This window comes from Narcine bancroftii, chromosome 4, assembly GCF_036971445.1.
Source record: "Narcine bancroftii isolate sNarBan1 chromosome 4, sNarBan1.hap1, whole genome shotgun sequence".
NCBI lineage: Eukaryota > Metazoa > Chordata > Chondrichthyes > Torpediniformes > Narcinidae > Narcine > Narcine bancroftii.
The window spans coordinates 109236305-109257465 of record NC_091472.1 but is presented as its reverse complement, the minus strand read 5'-3'; the positions used below and the strand labels follow the sequence as shown (position 1 = coordinate 109257465).

The window sequence follows — 21161 nt, the reverse complement described above, 5'->3', positions numbered from 1 at the left end:
TGATTTGATTTGAATGTACCTGTGTAGCAAGATAGTTGATTCATATAGATATATGAAGTGGGAGCAGGCATGGATTTTCAATCTACCCTGCCATTCAACAAAATTGTGGCTGAACTGTTTGGAACCTTTGCTCTGTATTCCTGTTAGACCAGATAACCTTTCCCCCCCTTGCACATAAAGAATCTATGTACAATACTTCAACCCTAAATATATCAAAAGGTTGAAACAACCTTTAAGGAAGAGAGTTCCAAATACAAACAAGCCTCTAAAAGAAAGAATACTCCTCAATGGAATGGATTTTTATTTTTTTCTTAGTGGTGCCTGGTGCCAGACTCTTCCACGAAAGGAAACAATCTCTTCACATCCAGAATGCCAGACATCTCAAGATCTCTGATGTCCCAATCAAGTCCTCTCTCACTCTTCCAAACCCCAGAGACACTGATACCTGCCTCCAGAGACACCTGTACCTGCCCTGGATTCGAGTGACAAACCTCCACCTTCAGAAGACAATGCAGATGATTTTGCCAGTGATGAGCAGATCCCTTGAAAGATTTTTTAAAATTGCTCCATAAACAAAATGTTAACACCACTATTATTGGCCAAATATCTGAAAATACAGGATATAGATGAAGAATTTGATTGGGTGGTGCCAGAGCAATAATCTTGCTCTTGAAGCTCTCCTTGTAATACTAATCAGGGATTGCTTTAACACAACAAAAGGACCATCTGCACTGTTCCAAGTCCCTCTTTTTGTACTAGGATAACTGTGAATGTTTGTTATCTATCTATCATTTATTTAATGTCCCCCATGATTTATCAGCCATTTGGATGATCCTCTGCATTGATTTCTGGTCCAATTCTTTGCAGTTAGGATACTGCACAATGATGCAGACAGACATATAAAATGTTTCCAAGATGGGGGCCAGGAGCCTTGCCCTCCTCTACCTCCGGAGGAAGTACAGATGCTGCTGCACCTTCCTGACTATTGAGGAAGTGTTGTGGGTCCAGGATAAGTCGATATGCACACCAAGGAACTTTGTGCTCTCCACTCTGTCCACAATGGAACCATTGATGTGTAATGGAGAGCAGTGTGTCCTTGTCCTCCTGAAGTCCACAGTCTTGTCAATGTTGAGACTCAGGTTGCTCTTGCACCATTTTACCACTTCCCAACCTCTTCTTTGTCAGCGAAGCATCATTATTGCTGATTAGACCAACTACTATTGTATCATCTGCCAACTTAATGATTCTATTTGAACTGAATCTGGCAGTCCAGTCGTGGGTCAGCAGCATGAACAGTCGTGGGCTCTGCCTACAGCCCTGAGGTGCGCCATTGTTCAGCATGATAGGGCTTGAGATCTTACTGCCAAAATCTTAAGTACCTATTTGAATGCAGCAAGTAGGAATTTCAGTGCATATTTACATTGTACAATGAGCATGACAATAAACTTGCTATTAAATTGTCAAAGAGTAATCAAGAGATGAAAAGATGGCTTGCCAGCTTAGACTTCAAAGTCAAATGTCAACGTTCAAATTTATTGTGAGAGTACAGACATAACATCACACACAACCCTGATATTCTTTTCCCCACGGGCCAGGCAGAATTTCACAATGTGAGAGGTTTGTCTTCCTTTGGGTATGATACTAAAGGACTCATCCCACCTTGACAATGCTCTCTTCACCTCTTGTTGGCAGTGTGAGATCACACACCCCCAGATTCAAGGACAGTCTCTTTCCTGCCATTGTCAGACTCCTGAATGAACCTTAAAACGATGATGTTTCCTTTTATCCATAACAGCTGATCTCTATTTCTCTCTCTGACTTGACACTTCTGTACTCTCACTTGCTTGTACGATGTGTGAAATATCGACTGGACTGCTTGCAAAACATCCTCCATCACTGCATCTTGGCCAACCCGACAATCAACTTGAATTGTAACCTGAACCATTCCCAGAACATGCAAAAGGGAGGAGCATCTCAATGCTGTTCTGTGTGGAGCTGGAAATAAAATAAGAACAGTGTTTTATTTCCAGCACTGCCGAAACAGAGGCAGGTGTTGTGTCAGACGAGGCTGGTAGGCAAATCAGTCCATGTTTCTTTGAGGGGTTTGGCTAATTCAGAGGATTGAATAAGGTACTGATAGATAAGCAAGGCTCTGTCAACTATAGGCAGCACTGACAAGCCTTTACAAATTACTTAAAAGAAAATCCAATTGACAACGCCAGGGCATTAACAATATGTTTCCACCATTCACATAAAAATAAAGGGTGCCACACTTTTGTTCATTAACTTGGTAACTTTGATTTCATGCAGAAATAAAAGAAAGAATCTAAATCCAGCTTAACTAATATAACTCAAGTTGATTGACAGCTTGGATGTAAAAATTAAACACCTGCAGAGTCAAAAAGTTAAAATGCATTTAGATAGTGACTAATTCCTGGAGGGTGAATGTTGGTATCGCATTAGTAAAAGCATTTTTTTTTTTGTTGAGGCCACCTGTAAGGGCATCACATTAAAACAAGGTACAGATGCTGGTCTTGTTGGCATACTTAAATGTCATTCAGCAGCAGGTAAGACCCCTGGGCATTTTCCTTCCATTTCTTATATATATTAAAAAAAAGTTAAATTCACACTGAAATTTGAAGCTTAGGTCAATATTGTTGACAGAAGCATTAAGAACAGCATCTACTAAGTTAGCCCTTCTGATTTCTTACACTGCTTTCATGCCTAAAAGCATCTCCAATTAAAGTCCAGAGATTACTGAATTTTGCACACGTCTTCAGGTTTATAGATTTTTCTTGAATGAGTTCTTGATTTGCTGGTCAGTAAAGTCTAGCAAAGAGCCACGAACAATATTTTCACAGGGATATGAGCCTTTGTATTTTGAGAAGTTTAGTACTGAAGTAGAAAATGGTGTACAATTTTTGTGGTCCCTGATAGATCAGATGATTAATGAAACACAATTTTATTTTAATTTGATTTTAATTTAGAGATACAGCTCAGTAACAGGCCTTTCCAGCCCACAAGCCCATACCTTTAAATACAAGAAATTAATCAACTCTACTGTTTTTAACGCTGTAAGGAAACTGGAGCGCCCGGAGGAAACAATACAGATACAAGAGAACGTAAAAACTTCTTACAGACAGTGCAAGATCCGAACCTAGATCAGTGGGGTCAAAGGCAGCTTGGACCCTCCTGCAATGCTGTGCATAGTATTGCTCAAAGGATCAGTGTCCAAAACAGCCCCTACAACCCATTGATACCAGACTGATGATCATCCATCCATTTACATGAGCAAGTAATGAGACTCGATTAAGTTTTGGTGAAGGGTCCCTGCCCAAATCGTTGACTGCCTATCTCTATCCACAGATGCTGCCTGATCCCATGAGTGGACCCAGGAGCCATCCGAGATCTGTGCCCAAGATGGTGGTGCCGGTGATTGGCAGCAGCATCGAGGAGTTGCAGACTCAGGGGAAGCAGCAGACTGGTGCAGGGCACCAGAAATGAGGAGAAACCACCCCTGTTGAGAAGGAGAAGCATAGAAGACGACCCTTCAGGACGGCGACCACGGCATCAGACCAGCGAGTGGCTCGGTGGTTGAAAGGCCCACGCTGACTGCAGGAGGTTTAGCGATTTGAGGTTGGCACATACATGGAACCTTGATTTATGAGGGTCTTGAGGATACGAAAGACTCCCAAAGGGCCTTGAGTGCTGAAGGATTCCTGATCATATTGGAGGTTTGGAGCTGGAGCTCAGGTTAATGATGGTTCAAACAGGGGTCTGTGCAGCTGCAGAGGCTGTGGGAACTCTGGAGTTGAATCCACGGATATTCAGGGCCTCTGAAGGGACTCTCTTTGATACTCTTTTGCTCTTACAGTAAGGGGTACTAATGGCGACTCTGTTCGCTTTACTGCAGGCAGAAATAAATTTCATATCATATTATATTTCCTGGATTATTACGTGACAAGAAAGGAATCTTGTGTCATGAGTTCCTCCAACACCTCAATATTTGCTCATGATTCCAGATTCTGTAATCAATCCATTCACATTAATTCTGCATCAAACCCATTTTATTCTCCCACATTCCCATCAATTCCCTCCATTTCCCTTATCTCTACAGGACTCATCCAAAAGTGAGAGGCAGTTTACAGTGTCACAGGCTGGAAGTCTTTGAGATACAGGAGAAAACCAGGACACCTGCCGGAAGGGGGACCATATGAACTACACACAGACATGCCAAAAGTCAGGATTGAACCTGTCACTGGTGCTGTGAGGAAGCAGATCCACCTGGTGTGCTTCTTTGGTGCAATAGAATGCCATGGCCTGACCAGGAAGAGATGTTGAATGGGGCAGACCATGTCTTGTCAGTGAAGGGAAAAAAATTGTGCCTATTGGAGCCTATCTGTGGTGAACTCCTTAGTAAAGCACAGTGGAATGTATTAAATGTGGGAGAATGCCAACAGGTAACTTGTCAAATACATTATTCACCTGCCCTACACCAAGCTCCTGAAGTAGACACTCGGAGCTTTTTCAGAGATTTTCAATCAGAGGAAAAGATAAATGTGCTCAAAGCTTCCTCAAAGAAATGTAGAGGCAGCTTGGTTAGTCTAACACTTACCACAATGCTCTGACAATGCTAGTGACCCAGCTGTGAATCCACTGCTGTCAGCAAGGGGTTTGTCTGCTGTCCCACATCACCTTCATTGGTTTTCTCTGGGTGCTTTGGTTTTTCCTCACGTATCTCATATGGGGGTTAGTCAATGAATTATGGGCAGCACGGGCTAGTGGGCCAGAAAGCCCAGTTACTGCACTGTGTCTCTAAATTAAGAAAGTAACATCCTTATTAACACCTGGGATTCTCTAACCCTTGGAGGTGGTATTAGGAATCTCAAAGCTACGCATTGGATAGTACACAGCAGCTCTATGCAGTGGAAAGGGAATACCACTGGACAAACTACCCACTCAGCTGCCTCTGGTTGTACCTAGTGGAAGTTGGATCATCATAAGTGCTTAAAGTTGAGGTGGACAGGTACGTGATAGATTGAGGAATGGACTAATGTGGGGAAATGGCACAAAAGAAGAGGAGAGGCCAGCAAAATCAGCCATGAATGTGTTAAATGCCAGGCTAGGTTTGAAGTGAAACAAGAAAATCTGCAGACTCTGGGGTCGAGAGCAATGCACAAATGTGGTATAGAAACTCAGCAGGTCATGCAGCATCCATAGGAAGTAAAGGGTAGTCAATGTTTTGGGCCTGACTCCTTCATCATACCTTAATCAAGGACTCAGGCCTGAATCGTTGGTTACCCTTTATTTCTTTTAGATGTTGCAGGGCCAGGTTTGAAGCTTGAGAACCCACAAGGCAAGAGTGCAAGCAACTTACTTTCAACCTCAAGAGACTTCCTGCATAGAAGAGCACCCTTTTTCAGGTAATGTTGTGCAGCACTGAGTCAAGTACCCACAAGGCACACTATGTTGGGTTCAGCTTCCAATTGAAATCCCTGGTGTGTTTTTCTTTGTTAATCACACAATTGAATAATGAACCCTTCTCCATTAACAATGGCGTGAAGCAAGGCTGTGTTCTCGCACCAACCCTCTTTTCAATCTTCTTCAGCATGATGCTGAACCAAGCCATGAAAGACCTCAACAATGAAGACGCTGTTTACATCCGGTACCGCACGGATGGCAGTCACTTCAATCTGAGGCGCCTGCAAGCTCACACCAAGACACAAGAGAAACTTGTCCGTGAACTACTCTTTGCAGACGATGCCGCTTTAGTTGCCCATTCAGAGCCAGCTCTTCAGCGCTTGACGTCCTGCTTTGCGGAAACTGCCAAAATGTTTGGCCTGGAAGTCAGCCTGAAGAAAACGGACATCCTCCATCAGCCAGCTCCCCACCATGACTACCAGCCCCCCCACATCTCCATCGGGCACACAAAACTCAAAACGGTCAACCAGTTTACCTATCTCGGTTGCACCATTTCATCAGATGCAAGGATCGACAACGAGATAGACAACAGACTCGCCAAGGCAAATAGCGCCTTTGGAAGACTACACAAAAGAGTCTGGAAAAACAACCAACTGAAAAACCTCACAAAGATAAGCGTATACAGAGCCGTTGTCATACCCACACTCCTGTTCGGCTCCGAATCATGGGTCCTCTACTGGCATCACCTACGGCTCCTAGAACGCTTCCACCAGTGTTGTCTCCGCTCCATCCTCGACATCCATTGGAGCGCTTTCATCCCTAACGTCGAAGTACTCGAGATGGCAGAGGTCGACAGCATCGAGTCCACGCTGCTGAAGATCCAGCTGCGCTGGGTGGGTCACGTCTCCAGAATGGAGGACCATCGCCTTCCCAAGATCGTGTTCTATGGCGAGCTCTCCACTGGCCACCGTGACAGAGGTGCACCAAAGAAAAGGTACCTAAAGAAATCTCTTGGTGCCTGCCACATTGACCACCGCCAGTGGGCTGATATCGCCTCAAACCGTGCATCTTGGCGCCTCACAGTTCGGCGGGCAGCCACCTCCTTTGAAGAAGACCGCAGAGCCCACCTCACTGACAAAAGACAAAGGAGGAAAAACCCAACACCCAACCCCAACCAACCAATTTTCCCTTGCAACCGTGTCTGCCTGTCCCGCATCGGACTTGTCAGCCACAAACGAGCCTGCAGCTGACGTGGACTTTTACCCCCTCCATAAATCTTCGTCCGCGAAGCCAAGCCAAAGACACAATTCTACCTTTGCACTTGAACATGATTAGTGAGATTTAATAAGGGACTGATACGTTACAGTTAAACATGGGTATTTTCTTGGACTCCATTGCATCAATCATACTCAAAAATGGCTCCTCTTAGAACCTCACCGGGCACCGAATCTGCTTATATTGAAAGTACCACTTCATATTCTGTGCATGCTTTAGTCTACACCCACTCTTCACACATTGCTCTCAATATTTTTCAAAGATAGACTGAATAAACAAGTGCTAAGATGAGAATCATTCTAAGTCATGTTTAACCTTGTTTTAAATCATTGAATGCACAGAACAATAGACTTTAAATTTAATAGGAAATCTGATCATAATCTGAAGCATTGAGCAGCCTAGTCTTCTTCATTACGGCAGGATAACCTATAGAAATTAAATGAGAGAATTCCCAGCTATACCCTTACCTTTTCCTGCTTAAGGAAATCATGCAGCTTCTCATTTAAAAGCTTAAATGCCTCTCACTCTGCCATCTTGTGTCAGAGCCAAGAGAAAAACACTGCTGAATGACCCTTACTGAGCAGAGAGCGGCTTATGTTGATTAGCACAGCAGAGAAGCAGGCAAGTTGCTGATAGCTTGGGGGCGTAGGCATTGTTTAACAAACCCAGTGTCCAAACCCCTGAAAGCAATGGGTTGTGGCCTTCTCTACATTGTTGGCTAGAAGAGCCATTCTATTCAAATGGAAAGGCTCTAGATTCTAACAGTGTTTCAATGGTTCTCTCATATTATGTCCTGTTTAAGTTTAGTAAAAATTAGATATCATGTATTTGATTCATTGGTGAAATTTGAAGATACATGGTGACCTTTTATGTCTTATTTTCAGATGATATAAATGTTTCTAATGTGATTAGATGTTATTTACTCTCCCAGATGAGATATAATCTTGCCTTAGTTTTTTTAAAAATTTACAGTAGGAACCAAAAACTACAAAATATATGTCACCCTCAGGATAAGCTGCTCAGCTGTTTTTTTTTTGTTAGTTTTTTTTAAATTAGAGTAGGTTTGCTGTTTTTTTTATACAATACTTTTTTTTTCATTTACACCCATTCCAGTGGAGGGTGGACTGAGTTTATATTGTTGGAATATTATATATATATAATATGTGATACTGTATTTTCAGTTTTGTTCCCTTCATTGTATTATATTTCCTATAAAAACCAATAAAAAAGATTGAAAAAGCAAAGAGATTAACCTGTTATCCATCAAGGATTGGAAACCTGTCTCCCTGGAGTCTGCTGCCTCTGTGACCTTCAATGTGGGTTTCCACCCTGCCCCGGCCACCCACAGGCTGGAGCCCCCAAGACCTCCGACTTCCACAGATCATACTCACGTCACAGGTATTTACCCTGGTCCTGACAACCCATGTTCCGGCATCCTCGCCAGTTCCCACTTGTCCTCGGCCTTCTCCAGGCTGAAAGGTGGGAGAACCTAGGACAAAAGGGCACAACTTCAAGGTTGAAGGGCATCAACATAGAATGGAGAAGCTGAGAAATTTATTTGAGAAATTTATTTAGCCAGATGGTGGTGAATCTGTGGGATTTATTCCCACAGACGGTTTAAGAGGTCAAGTTATTGGGTGAATATAAGGGAAAGATCGATAGATTCTTGATTACCCAGGGCATGAAAGGTTATGGGGAAAGGCCAGGCAAAGTGGCTGAGGATGAAAATGAATCAGCTCGATTGAATGGTGGGGCAGACTCAATTGCCTGAATAGCCTATTTCTGCTTCTCTGTCTCATGGTCTATGCACCTCTATTTCCACCCACCCACCCCCCCCCCCCCATCTCATATTGAGTATGTCAAAGCTCTTTGTTTTTCTCTCAACAACAGACCCAACCAGTCCCTCTCCACTATCCTCTGTGCCGGCACAACTTGTTTTCACTTCTCCTGTGACTCATCCCACTTTCCCCAAGTCAAAGGGGTAGCACATGGGCTCCAGCTATACCTGCATTTTTGCTAGCTATATGGAGCAATCCATGCTAGAAGCTTAACCAAGCAAGGCTCCTCAACCTTTCCTCCGCAATGTCGATGACTCTATTGGTTCTGCCTCCTGCCCCCATGATGAGCTCACTGACTTTATTCACTTTGCTGCTAACTTGCAGCCCAACCTCAAATTCACTTGGTCCATCTCTGGTGACACTCTCCCCTTTCTCGATCTCTCTGTCTCTCCCTTGGGAGACAAACTTTCTGCAGATTTTTTTTTACATTTCCCATCTTTATCTGACTATATCTCTTTATACCCTGATCCCCTGCAAGGATTCTGCTTGCTTCTCTCAATTCTTCCTCTGACATTGCATCTACTCCCTGAATGAGGTCTTCCATTCCAGAACACTGAAGATTACTTTCTTAAAAACAAAGTAGCTTCCTCTCCACTGCAATCAATGTACCCCTTACCTACATCTTTTCTATTGCTTGTGCATCTGTCCTGGCCCCTTTTGACTCGAGATGCAACAAGGACAGGATTACCCATGTCCTCACCTACCATCACACCAGCCTCAGAATCAAACACATTATCTTTCACAATTTCCACCACCTACAACATGGTCCCACTACCAGACTCATCCTTCCCTCTCTAGTTTGTGCAGGAATCCCTCCCTCCGTGACTCCCTCATCTATTCATCCCTTCCCACCCATCGCCCCTTCATTACCTATCCCTGTAACCACAGAAAATGCTACTTCTACCCCCACACCTCCTCCCTCAGTCCCCAACTAGTCCTTCCAAATGAAGCAACACTTCACTTGTAAATCTGCGAGGGCCATTGACTGTACGCAGTTCTCCCAACATGGCTCCTCCCCTATATTTTAGAGACTGGATGCAGACAAGGAGATAATTTTGTTGAGCCTATTTCCCAAAATGTCTATCCATGGCCTCGTGCACTGCCAAAATGAACTATTCTCATATTGGGGAACAACACCTAATATTCTGTTTGGGCACTATCCAACCAGATGGATTAATCTTCAATCAATTATGTCCCTCCTGCAGGCCTCTCTCTTTCCCTATCCCTCTGTCTTCTTTCTCTCGGCTCTCCAACCCTTCCCCTCCTTCTCCTATTGGACACCCCTCCTCTTTCACTTCTCAGCTTTTATTCTCTTCTGCCCTCCCTACCAGATCCATCTTTGATATACTCCCTGTTAGGCTGCACTTGCCCCCCTGCCCCTTCCTCCCTCCTCTTCTCTCCTTATCCCACCTTTTTATTCTGGTGTCTGCGTGATATTTGCTCATACCTTAATACCTTGATGAAGGGCTCAGGCTTGAAACATTGGATACCCCTTAGATGCTGCGAGATCTTCTGAGCTTCTCCAGCACTTTCGTATATTAACCTCAATCAAAGCTTCTGCAGACATTCCAGGTATCGGACCGGGATTTGAGAGGGTGCTGAGGGCAAGAAGGGATCCCAAAGAGCCTCAGATACTGAAGGCTTTCTGGTTGCATTGAAGGTTTTGAGCTGGAGTTCAGGTTTATAATGGATTGTACAGAGTGTGTACAACTGCAAATACGAGTCAGAGTGGAGGCGAATCCATGGACACTTAGTGACTCGGAAGGGACTCCTTTTCTCTTATTGTTGGGGTGTCGGGCAATGCTAATAGTTGAAGTACCTTGTGAGACAATAAAGGGGATCCTGAATCTTGAATCTTCCCTGTTGTCGCTGTGCCTTTGGTATATGTGACAATAAACTTCATTTTGTAGCTCAAATTCAGATCTCCTAGCAGAGGGGCTTTGGTTGATTTATAGGACTAGGTGTTACAATCCTTGATGTTTCAGTATTGGTTAAACTGATTCTCTCTCATGGAGGTAGTACAGTTCATTGTCTCAATTACAATAATGGAGTATGATGACTTGGGAATATTATCTGGTATCAGACCCATCTTCAGTTGTATTCCCTGGTATCACCCTCTGCCAAGGCAGGCCCACTACAGGCTGATCAGACTTGGATGCATTCCCCATAGCAGTTTCTCCTAGTGGTCATTTGGAGTCCTCCTTTCAGCCAGAGCCAGTTGGCTCTTTCATACAATCAAAAAGCCCGAGTGTAAAAGCGCAGGTTCTCCGCCCTTACGTTGGGAGACTTACCTCCATGAATGGCCGTAGCCGGCTCCAAGGCGCCAACTGCTATCCGTCTCGGGGGAAGGGTCTGTGGAGCTCCACCGCCTCGCAGAGATGTAATTCCACTGCAAGCGGCTGGCTAAGGGTTGGGCTGATGACGTCGCAGTGACATCATTAGCCTGAGATGCAGGAGCAGGATTTTTAAAACGACGACAGTTCGACGTATATGAATGACACTGACTCGGCAGGCGGAGCTATGGAACCAGTTACCCCGCCTCCATTGGCACCAGAGGGTGCTACAAGGCACCGCTCAACATGAATGCGACGCAAGAGCAGTCATTTAGGGCTGCTCCATGAAAGGTAAGTTTATATTTTTCCCTCTGCGCTTATAGTAGGCCTCCAGCCGGAGGCCTGGCATGAAAGGGCCTGGTGACAGCTCATTTCTGCTGAGTCAGAGAGGATTTAATTGCCTTTCTGAAGGCCTGGCCTATGATTCCTAGTTCCCTCAGGAGCTTGGTCATGGATCTGGCAACAAATCTTCTACAACCGACTTCAACCGGGCGCACCCTCGCTTTCCGGATTCGTTCTTCTGCTTCAACAGCAATATTAGTATAATGTAGTGTCTTCCATTCTTGCTCCTCATCCATGGTGGCCTCCCAAGGAACTGTCAGCTCCGGCAAATTCAGGTGGAGAGATGAGCCGCTGACCGAGACCTTCAAGCAAATTCCCATCTCTGGCTGTGTTCACTTGGCCTATATCTTGGAGTGAGGAGGAGTAGGTCCTGTGAATCCACCAGTATTTTGACATCTTCTAAAAAATATATAAGATGCTGTAGCGAAAGTTGCAGTTCTCTCAGAAATACCTACAGCACAGCTTTTAAAATTGAAATTCCTAAAATGAAGCTAATCCAAATCTTGTCATGGCAGTTGTCTGGAATTGATAGTGGAGAATTGAGGGAAAAGATCTCCTTTGGAATGGCCACCCTAGCACAAACATAAATCGCATCCTCTTCTTATAATGGCAGTTGTACATAATGTGACTTCCTTGGCCTGTTCTGAGACTAAAGTCAATATTTTGCCTCTCAGCAACTCTTTCAATGTCTCAGATTTGTAGCATTTTCCTTAAAGTAGCCTTAGAATATCCCAGGTGTTTTGGTCCCAATCCTATTGGGTATTAAACTGTTCCCAAAGCATTCTTGGAAAAGGCCCACTCCTTTCAAGAAATTAAAAGAAAATCAAAATTGTTGTCTGCTCTCCTGTTGCTTTAAATTCTATTTGTTGAAATCCTCTTTGCTATCTTACTTTTTGTTTCCATGTACAGTTGAAAGAAATGCCTTAACAACATTCTTTGTGTGACAGGCCTGTAAAGCAGCTGTTCGCTTTTCAGGCTTTATCTTTACAGCTGTGATATTCTTCATCACCCTTAAAAGACCTAACCACATCTAAATCAACTTGCATCAACCCAGACACCATCATCTGTAAGTCCAAATTGACACACGAAACACACACTGAAGCTTTTAAAAAGATTACTTGAGTACTTAACTATGTCTCATATTTTCTTTTTCTATGACATTATTGGTTTAAAGAGATTCCCGTGAACAAAACTAGTAATGCTTGGAATATTGAGCATTAATCTATGTAATGCCCTCATTAAGAAACTGAAAGTCAAACCTTTATATTGCCCAAACATGTACTACATTGCAACTCACAGGATTTTATAATGAAGTGTTCCAATATTTTAGTCTGGATTACAATCCTCAATACTCCCTGATTTATAAATCAGTGCTTCCAGTAAGTCTTTACTGATTTGAAATTAAAGGTGCAGATCATACAGATGTAATTCATATTTAATTTAAGCAGTGATTGCATAATCACTTGGTGCCTGCCAGTGGGCTGATATCGCCTCCAACCATACATCTTGGCGCCTCACAGTTCGGTGGGCAGCGACCTCCTTTGAAGAAGACCGCAGAGCCCACCTCACTGACAAAAGACAAAGGAGGAAAAACCCAACACCAACCAATTTTCCCTTGCAACCGCTGCAACCGTGCCTGCCTGTCCCGCATCGGACTTGTCAGTTACCAATGAGCCTGAAGCAGACGTGGACATACCCTTCCATAAATCTTCATCCGCGAAGCCAAGCCAAAGAAGAAAGAAGAAAGAAAAGATTGCATAAATGAAGGACACAAGTAGAAAATTAATTGGCTTCCATTGAGACTGGGGATGAGAAAATGTTTTCCATTTGTAATATAAGGGGAGCAGATGCTCAGCAAAATAAAATAATGTTGCCTTGATTATAAGAGCAGTCATTCCTTTAAGGAAGGAAGTGTTGCACCACAGCCAGGTTTAGAAAATCAAATACTCAGGAATGCAAAAGGAAAACCTGGCTAAGCTCATCATGCGCACTGACCTTACATCCCATGGAATGCACCTGGGTGAGACTCTGCTTCAAGGAGGCAAACCAATGTCACCCTGGTCACTATCTCTTCTCACTGCCACCATCAGGCAGCAGAAGGTACAAAAGCCTGAAGGCCAGAATCTCCAGATTCAAGAACAGTTTTTAATTGAATGCTATCAGTCTCTTGAACCTCCCTGTGGTTTCCTAACCCTGACCATCATCTATTCCAGATCACCAAAAAATGTGTCTGCACTAATAAAATGTCACCATTTATCTGGCACTAATTGCAATTTATTTGTCTATTTTTTACATTTATTATCAATTTTTCTGTCAGCATATTGTGGTAATTTAAGTATAACATTGTAGTTGGTATACAAAATTCACCACTAATTTCCTCCCTAAGTTCTACTACTATAAGCCAACTGACTCTCATGCCTACATGGATTATAGAATCCCTACTAGACTACAAGCATCCCTGAAAAGGCTGAGGACCCTGTGATATCTGTCTCTGAGGGCAACATCAAAACATTGTTCAAGAGGGTGAACCCTCACAAGGCATAAGGCAGTGATGGTGTACCTGGTAGGGTACTGAAAATCTGCACCAACCAACTAGCTGGAATGTTCACAGACATTTTCAACCTCACATTGCTGCAGTCAGAGGTTCCCACCTGCCTCAACAGGGCATCAATCATCCCAGTGCCCATGAAGAGCAGTGTGAGCTGCCTCGATGACTATCACCCAGTAGCACTAACTTCTATTGTGATGAAATGCTTTGAGTGGCTGGTCATGGCCAAAATTAACACGTACCTAAGCAAAGATCTGGACCTGCTGAAATTCACCTATCGTTACAATCACTCCACAGGAGATGCAATATTGCTGTCTCTCCACTCAGCCCTAGATCACTTTAAAAACACCAATTCATACATATGGCTATTCTTCATCAACTACAGCTTGGCCGTTAATAACATTATTACCTCAGTGCTGGTCAAGAAGCTACAAACTCTAGGCCTCTGTTTCCCACTCTGCAACTGGATCCTTGACTTTCTCATTGCAAGACCACAGTCAGTACAAATTGGAAATAATGTCTCCTCACTGATTATCAACACAGGTGTACCCAAAGATGCATGCTTAGCCCACTGCTCTACTCATTATGCACCCATGAGTGCGTGGCCAGGCACAATTCCAATGCTATCTACAAGTTTGTCAATGACACCACTGCTGTCGGCAGAATCATAAACGCCAATGAGGAAGCATTGAATGAAGTAACAACAACCTTGCTCTCAATGTTAGCGGAACAAATGATATGATTGTGGACTTCAGAAGAAGTCGGGGAAAACGAACCAGCCCTCATCGAGGGCTCAATAGTGGAGAGGGTCAAAAGCTTCAAATTCCTGGGTGCCAACATCTCCAAGGATCTGTCCTGGAGCCTCCATGTTTATGCAATCACAAAGAAGGCTTGCCAGAGGCTATACTCTGTGAGGTGTCTGAGGAGATTCGGTGTGTTACTGAAAACTCTCGAAAACTTCTACAGGTGTACCGTGGAGAGTATTCTGGCTGGTTGCATCACCACCTGGTATGGAGGTGCCAATTCACGGGACAAGAAAAAACTGTAGGGGGCTGCTAACTTGGCCTGCAACATCACAGGCACCTGACTTCATTCTGTTGAGGACATCTTCATAAGGTGGTGCCTTAAAAAAGCAGCCTCTCTCCTCAAAGACCCCCACCATCTAGGCCACATCCTCTTCACTCTGCTACCATCGGGGAAAAGGTACAGGAGGCTTAAGATGACCCCTCAGTGATACAAGGACAGCTTCTTCCCTGCTGCCATCAGATTCCTGAATAATGAATGAACCAAAGACACTGCTGTACTTTTCATGCTCTACTATTTTAATTTTTTTTAATTTATAGCAATGTTGTAAGGTGGTTATAATCTGTATGTTTGCACTACGATTCTGCCGCAAAACACTGAATTTCATGACTTGTTCATGACAATAAATTCTGATCTGATTATACATCTTATTCTGTCCCTTTTAAGGAGTCAATCACCTTGTCACAATTAATTCACTGCATCTGTTCTCAGGATGAGACCTTCCACTCCAGAACACCCGAAATGATCTCTCTTCAAAAGAACTGGATTCTCCCTCACTATCATTACCAAAATCTATACTATATCTCCTCCATTTCTCATACTTCTGCCCTCACCCTACCTCCTCTCCACCCCTGACAATTCTTTATATTCTTACAATGCCTAATATATATTTAAAGATATCAGTGCAGGGCCCAAAACAGCCAGCTGATGTCTTCAGACTATTGAAAATATTTTTTTCTCAAATAACCTGAGAGAGCCCCCCCCACCTCATTTTATTTTGAAAGGAAACACACTGCCCTAATTGAAGGAGGTATGAGGGATACCTCCAGCTAGAAGATCAATTGACTGCAAAATGCATTTGAGCAAGTTTTTGCTCTCCAGTGCTGGATGATTTCAACTAATAGTTTTGAGTATAATGGGGAGAAGAAAATACTGCAAAAAGGACAGAAGAAAGCTCAAATGTTCGGCAATTTTACTAAGTAACAGCTTAGAAATATGTGGTGGTAAAATATGACTTATTATCTAAATTGAATGATATGTAAGAGCAAATATGAGAGAGCTTTTATAAAGTAATCCAAGCAATTGGATAAAATATAATAGACTTTTGACATATTGGTTCTGAAAGCATTTTAATTAATTGTTTTGATAATTTATCTCTTCGCATACATATAATTAGAACCCTAAACAGAGGTAACAAACAAAGTAGAAACCGGATATAGGTAGACCCTGACTTACGATATGGTTCCATTCTGGCACTCACATCATAAATTGAAATTATCGTAAATTGAAACAATACCACACTTAACCGATTTTTAAAAATTTTAATTTAAAATTAAATCCAACACAATTTAAACTGAAAATAAAAAGATTACTGCAATGCGCACTACCATTTATTCAATAAATTTAAATTTTATTTAGATGATGAAAACCATTATTATAACACAATTGGATGAGCAAATTTGAGACACATGAATTTGAAGCGACACGACTCTGACGTGACGCAGTGCAAATTTGACACAATGCGAATTCTACACGACGCGAATTTTACATGACACAATGTGAATTTTACACAATGCAATGTGAAGTTTTCAGCAGCGTGGACTCGATGCTGTCGACCTCTGCCATCTCGAGTACTTCGATGTTAGGGATGTAAGCGCTCCAATGGATGTTGAGGATGGAGCGGAGACAACGCTGGTGGAAGCGTTCTAGGAGCCGTAGGTGTCACGTCTCCAGAATGGAGGATCATCGCCTTCCCAAGATCGTGTTATATGGCGAGCTCTCCACTGGCCACCGTGACAGAGGTGCACCAAAGAAAAGGTACAAGGACTGCCTAAAGAAATCTCTTGGTGCCTGCCACATTGACCACCGCCAGTGGGCTGATAACGCCTCAAACCGTGCATCTTGGCGCCTCACAGTTTGGCGGGCAGCAACCTCCTTTGAAGAAGACCGCAGAGCCCACCTCACTGACAAAAGGCAAAGGAGGAAAAACCCAACACCCAACCCCAACCCACCAATTTTCCCTTGCAACCGCTGCAACCGTGTCTGCCTGTCCCGCACCGGACTTGTCAGCCACAATCGAGCCTGCAGCTGACGTGGACTTTTACCCCCTCCATAAATCTTCGTCCGCGAAGCCAAGCCAAAGAAATGTGAAGTTTTACGCAGCTTGACTCTGACATGATGTGACTTTGACGTGACACAAATTTTACATGATGGCTGGTTTTCTGTACGGAATTGTAGAGTGCACTCGGGTCTGCTAGCATATGCTGAATGCTATTCTCATGCTATGCTGCAAATGCCCAGCATAGCAAGAGAGTAGCATCATTGCATCACTGCACCACGTATCACAAGTGCAAGGAGACATCATAACTTGAAACTGAAAGTACCAGACTGTGACCATCGTAACTTCGAAATTTCACAAGCCAGGACATCGTAAGTTGGGGTTTATCTGCAAACTTGTGGAATTACATGGGAAGCAGTCGGAATCAATTCAAGCAGCAGACACCAGAGTTAAAGCTGATCACATCTGTTCATTTTTTTCCTTTCTTCATCAACTTTTCTCCTCAAATTGGGGAAAACAAAATGAAGACCAAGGCTGCTGGGGAAGGGAGAGGAGAAATAAAACAATTCCAGGTTTCAAACTCCTGAAAGAATGAAGGAGAGACCGGAGTCCAGGAACCACAGAGAGATTTGTGACCCCCCGCTTCAAAAGTTTGTTGATTGGCCTATTTCAAACAATACTGTGTAATTTGAATCTGTTGAGTTTTCCGAGCTGCCTTTATTTTTAAGCCTCCCAATGCATTTTTCACTGGACTGCAGAATGCAAATCTGTTGCTATGTTGTAAAGTGCAAGGAACAATTGGTATCTTACAGAAACCTAATGGCACAGAGCTGCTTTTCACAAAATGGGACTGACACAGTGCAAGATAAATGTGCTGATACTCGCATTACACACAGGGAGAGCAGAGGTTAAAAGTGGTTAAGACAGTAAGTCAATGTGCTTTGAATGGTATAGTCATATAACATGTCATGAAACAAAAGCCTTAAAGGTCAAATGCAGCCAAAACCCTGCCTGTCTGCACCTGCCTTTATTATCCACTGCTGGAAAGCAGAAGGATAGCAGGCTCTAATAAACCTTCAAAAACAAACAGATCATTATAAACCATGTGAATGAAGTGACGCTCCACTTACGTGCAGGTGTGTCATCCTTGGCTGCAATCAAGCAATGAATTAACCTGTCTTTTATAATTTGCCTGCAATACCCGAGTACAACTTCAATGACCGGTCATCAAAGTAAATCTTGGCTAAAATCTTATCACATGAGTAAATAATTTTCCTGGTGAGCACAAAAGATATTTGTGCACTTGTATTACATTGGCAAGCTCTTTCCTTTTCCATTAATTTTTTTGCATTGTAGCAGGAATTGCAACATCACAGAGAGCTGTTGTGTGTCAGTGGTGCCAGGAGGTAATGACAACTTGCTTTTAAAATTGGGGAAGAGGAAGAGAAATGGAGAGGTTAGATGAAGCAGGGTTGAAGGAAATATGTGGGATATAAACAGCAGCAAATTGTCAATGAGAGGCTTGGTTCTGTGATGCAATTCCCACGTCACTGAGGAACATATACTGATGGTTGCATCATGGCCTGATTTGGAAACTCAAGGGTCCAGAGGTCTCCCGCAAGTGCCAGACAGAACCATGACCAGGACAAGCACCAACCTCCCAACCATTGAAGACAAACAAATGAGATGCTGCCTCAAGAAGGCAGCTAATATCATAAAGGACCCTCATCAACTGTGTCGCAACCTTTTCTCAATGCTACCTTCTGTAACAGAAGTTACAGAAGCCTGAAGACCAACAACTCCAGGTTCAAGAACAGTTTTAATCCAACAGTCATCAGGTGCTTGAACTTTCCTGTACTACCCTAACCATAAACAGCAACTGTCCCGGGAGCCCCAAAACATTAGTCTGCATGATTGAGGCATCACTTTTTTTGCATTAACTGCAACTGAGAATATATATTTATCTATCCCTTTATGTTTATTATCTAATTTTCCTGTTTTGGCATGTTGTCATAACTTTATTTATACCATAGTAGGTGGTGTTTCTTACGTACCTGTGTGGCTGCAGCAAGTAAGAATTTTGGTGCTTATATATACAATAATAAACTTACACGTCATATTGATATCTTCTGTCTCTTTACTGATGCTCTCTCATCACAGCTCAAGCCAAGGTATGAGAGTTCACTGCCATTTTCAGGCCAGTCTTCCAAATGGAGGTGATAACCTACTTGAATCACTGGGGATCAGAGGGCGAGAGCACCTTTTTCCCCACTGGGAAGGAGAATCCTGGGAGAGGACCCTGCAGGGTAGGACACCACAGTGGCAGAACAATGTAGAGTTGAGCGGCCAAAGGCCTCACACCAGACGGCAGGCTGCTAAAGGCCATTCGTGGGAACCAGGGATTTGGTGTCTCTGGAGGGATTCCCTTCTGCTCCTCTCTCTTGTCTTGAGAGTGGTGCTGGACTAGTGGCACCTCTCTGTGTACTTTTTATATGGAAAACAAAGGAAAAACAATTTTTTGCATTTTGTACATATGACAAAAAATCAGTATCTTGAAGCTTGAAGTAGAAGATAATAAAAAGTCAATACAGAGGATCATCAAAATGGCCAAGAAGATTGTAGGGGTCTCCCTTTCCTTTATTGATGAGATTTACTGGGAGTATTTCTTAAATAGGGCTCAAAGAATTATAGAAGACCTTTTCCATCCAGAACACATTATCTTTCACCCACTACCATCAAGTAGGAGGTACAGGACCATGGAAATCAGGACAGCCAGGATGGGAAATAGCATCTTACTGCAGGCTGTGAGGTCGATGAACTGTATCCTGGAGCAGAGTAAATCATCCCAAAATATTATATATTTTTCTTTGAAATTATATCTTTATGGCCGATGCTGTCGACAGCAGAGGTTGACAGCATCGAGTCCACGCTGCTGAAGATCCAGCTGCGCTGGATGGGTCACGTCTCCAGAATGGAGGACCATCGCCTTCCCAAGATCGTGTTATATGGCGAGCTCTCCACTGGCCACCGTGACAGAGGTGCACCAAAGAAAAGGTACAAGGACTGCCTAAAGAAATCTCTTGGTGCCTGCCACATTGACCACCGCCAGTGGGCTGATATCGCCTCAAACCGTGCATCTTGGCGCCTCACAGTTTGGCGGGCAGCAACCTCCTTTGAAGAAGACCGCAGAGCCTACCTCACTGACAAAAGGCAAAGGAGGAAAAACCCAACACCCAACCCCAACCCACCAATTTTCCCCTGCAACCGCTGCAATCGTGTCTGCCTGTCCCGCATCGGACTTGTCAGCCACAAACGAGCCTGCAGCTGACGTGGACTTTTTACCCCCTCCATAAATCTTCGTCCGCGAAGCCAAGCCAAAGAATATCTTTATGTACTTATGTGTGCACTGTGGTCTGGAGAAACACTGTTTCATCAGGTTGGTTATGTACAGTCAGATGATAATAAACTTGAAGTTGAGTTCAAGCCAACCGAAAAGGAAGTCCTGGCTAACTAAGGAAGTGCTGCACTGTTGGAGAGCCCATCATTCAAATGATATATTAAACTAATCCATTGGGTAGAAGCATAGGTGAGTTCTCAAAATGGGGATGCTGATCTGTATTCTTCCATCACTTTAAGCCACCTCTCAGGATTGGTTTGGTGGGCCCCGAGGTCACTGATGAAGCCAATGTGGAACCTACTGCCTCTTCCACAGTGTGGGCAGGTGGACATTGAGTGATTTGTGACCTGGTCAATCAGCCAATGTCGTTCTCACAGATTACTTGGTTTTAATCACATTCACAAATCTTATGCACCTGAGTGTTTCTTCCTTATCTGTGTGGCTGCAGTGAGAAAGAATGTTGGTGTGTCTATACATTGTATGTCTTTCTTTGGCTTGGCTTCGCGGACGAAGATTTATGGAGGGGGTAAAAAGTCCACGTCAGCTGCAGGCTCGTTTGTGGCTGACAAGTCCGATGCGGGACAGGCAGACACGGTTGCAGCGGCTGCAGGGGAAAATTGGTTGGTTGGGGTTGGGTGTTGGGTTTTTCCTCCTTTGCCTTTTGTCAGTGAGGTGGGCTCTGCGGTCTTCTTCAAAGGAGGTTGCTGCCCGCCAAACTGTGAGGCGCCAAGATGCACGGTTTGAGGCGTTATCAGCCCACTGGCGGTGGTCAATGTGGCAGGCACCAAGAGATTTCTTTAGGCAGTCCTTGTACCTTTTCTTTGGTGCACCTCTGTCACGGTGGCCAGTGGAGAGCTCGCCATAGAACACGATCTTGGGAAGGCGATGGTCCTCCATTCTGGAGACGTGACCCATCCAGCGCAGC

The 21161-nt window shown here is 43.7% G+C and overlaps 1 long non-coding RNA gene across 1 annotated transcript; it reads right to left on the bottom strand.

Annotated features, from left to right (window-relative positions):
* Window positions 1-1530: 1530 nt before the first annotated feature.
* Window positions 1531-13889, bottom strand: LOC138759917 (uncharacterized). The gene is made up of 3 exons (XR_011355223.1): window positions 13770-13889; window positions 8088-8185; window positions 1531-1995 (listed from the first exon to the last, which is right to left on the bottom strand). It is a non-coding gene; the product is annotated as an uncharacterized lncRNA (long non-coding RNA).
* Window positions 13890-21161: the final 7272 nt, after the last annotated feature.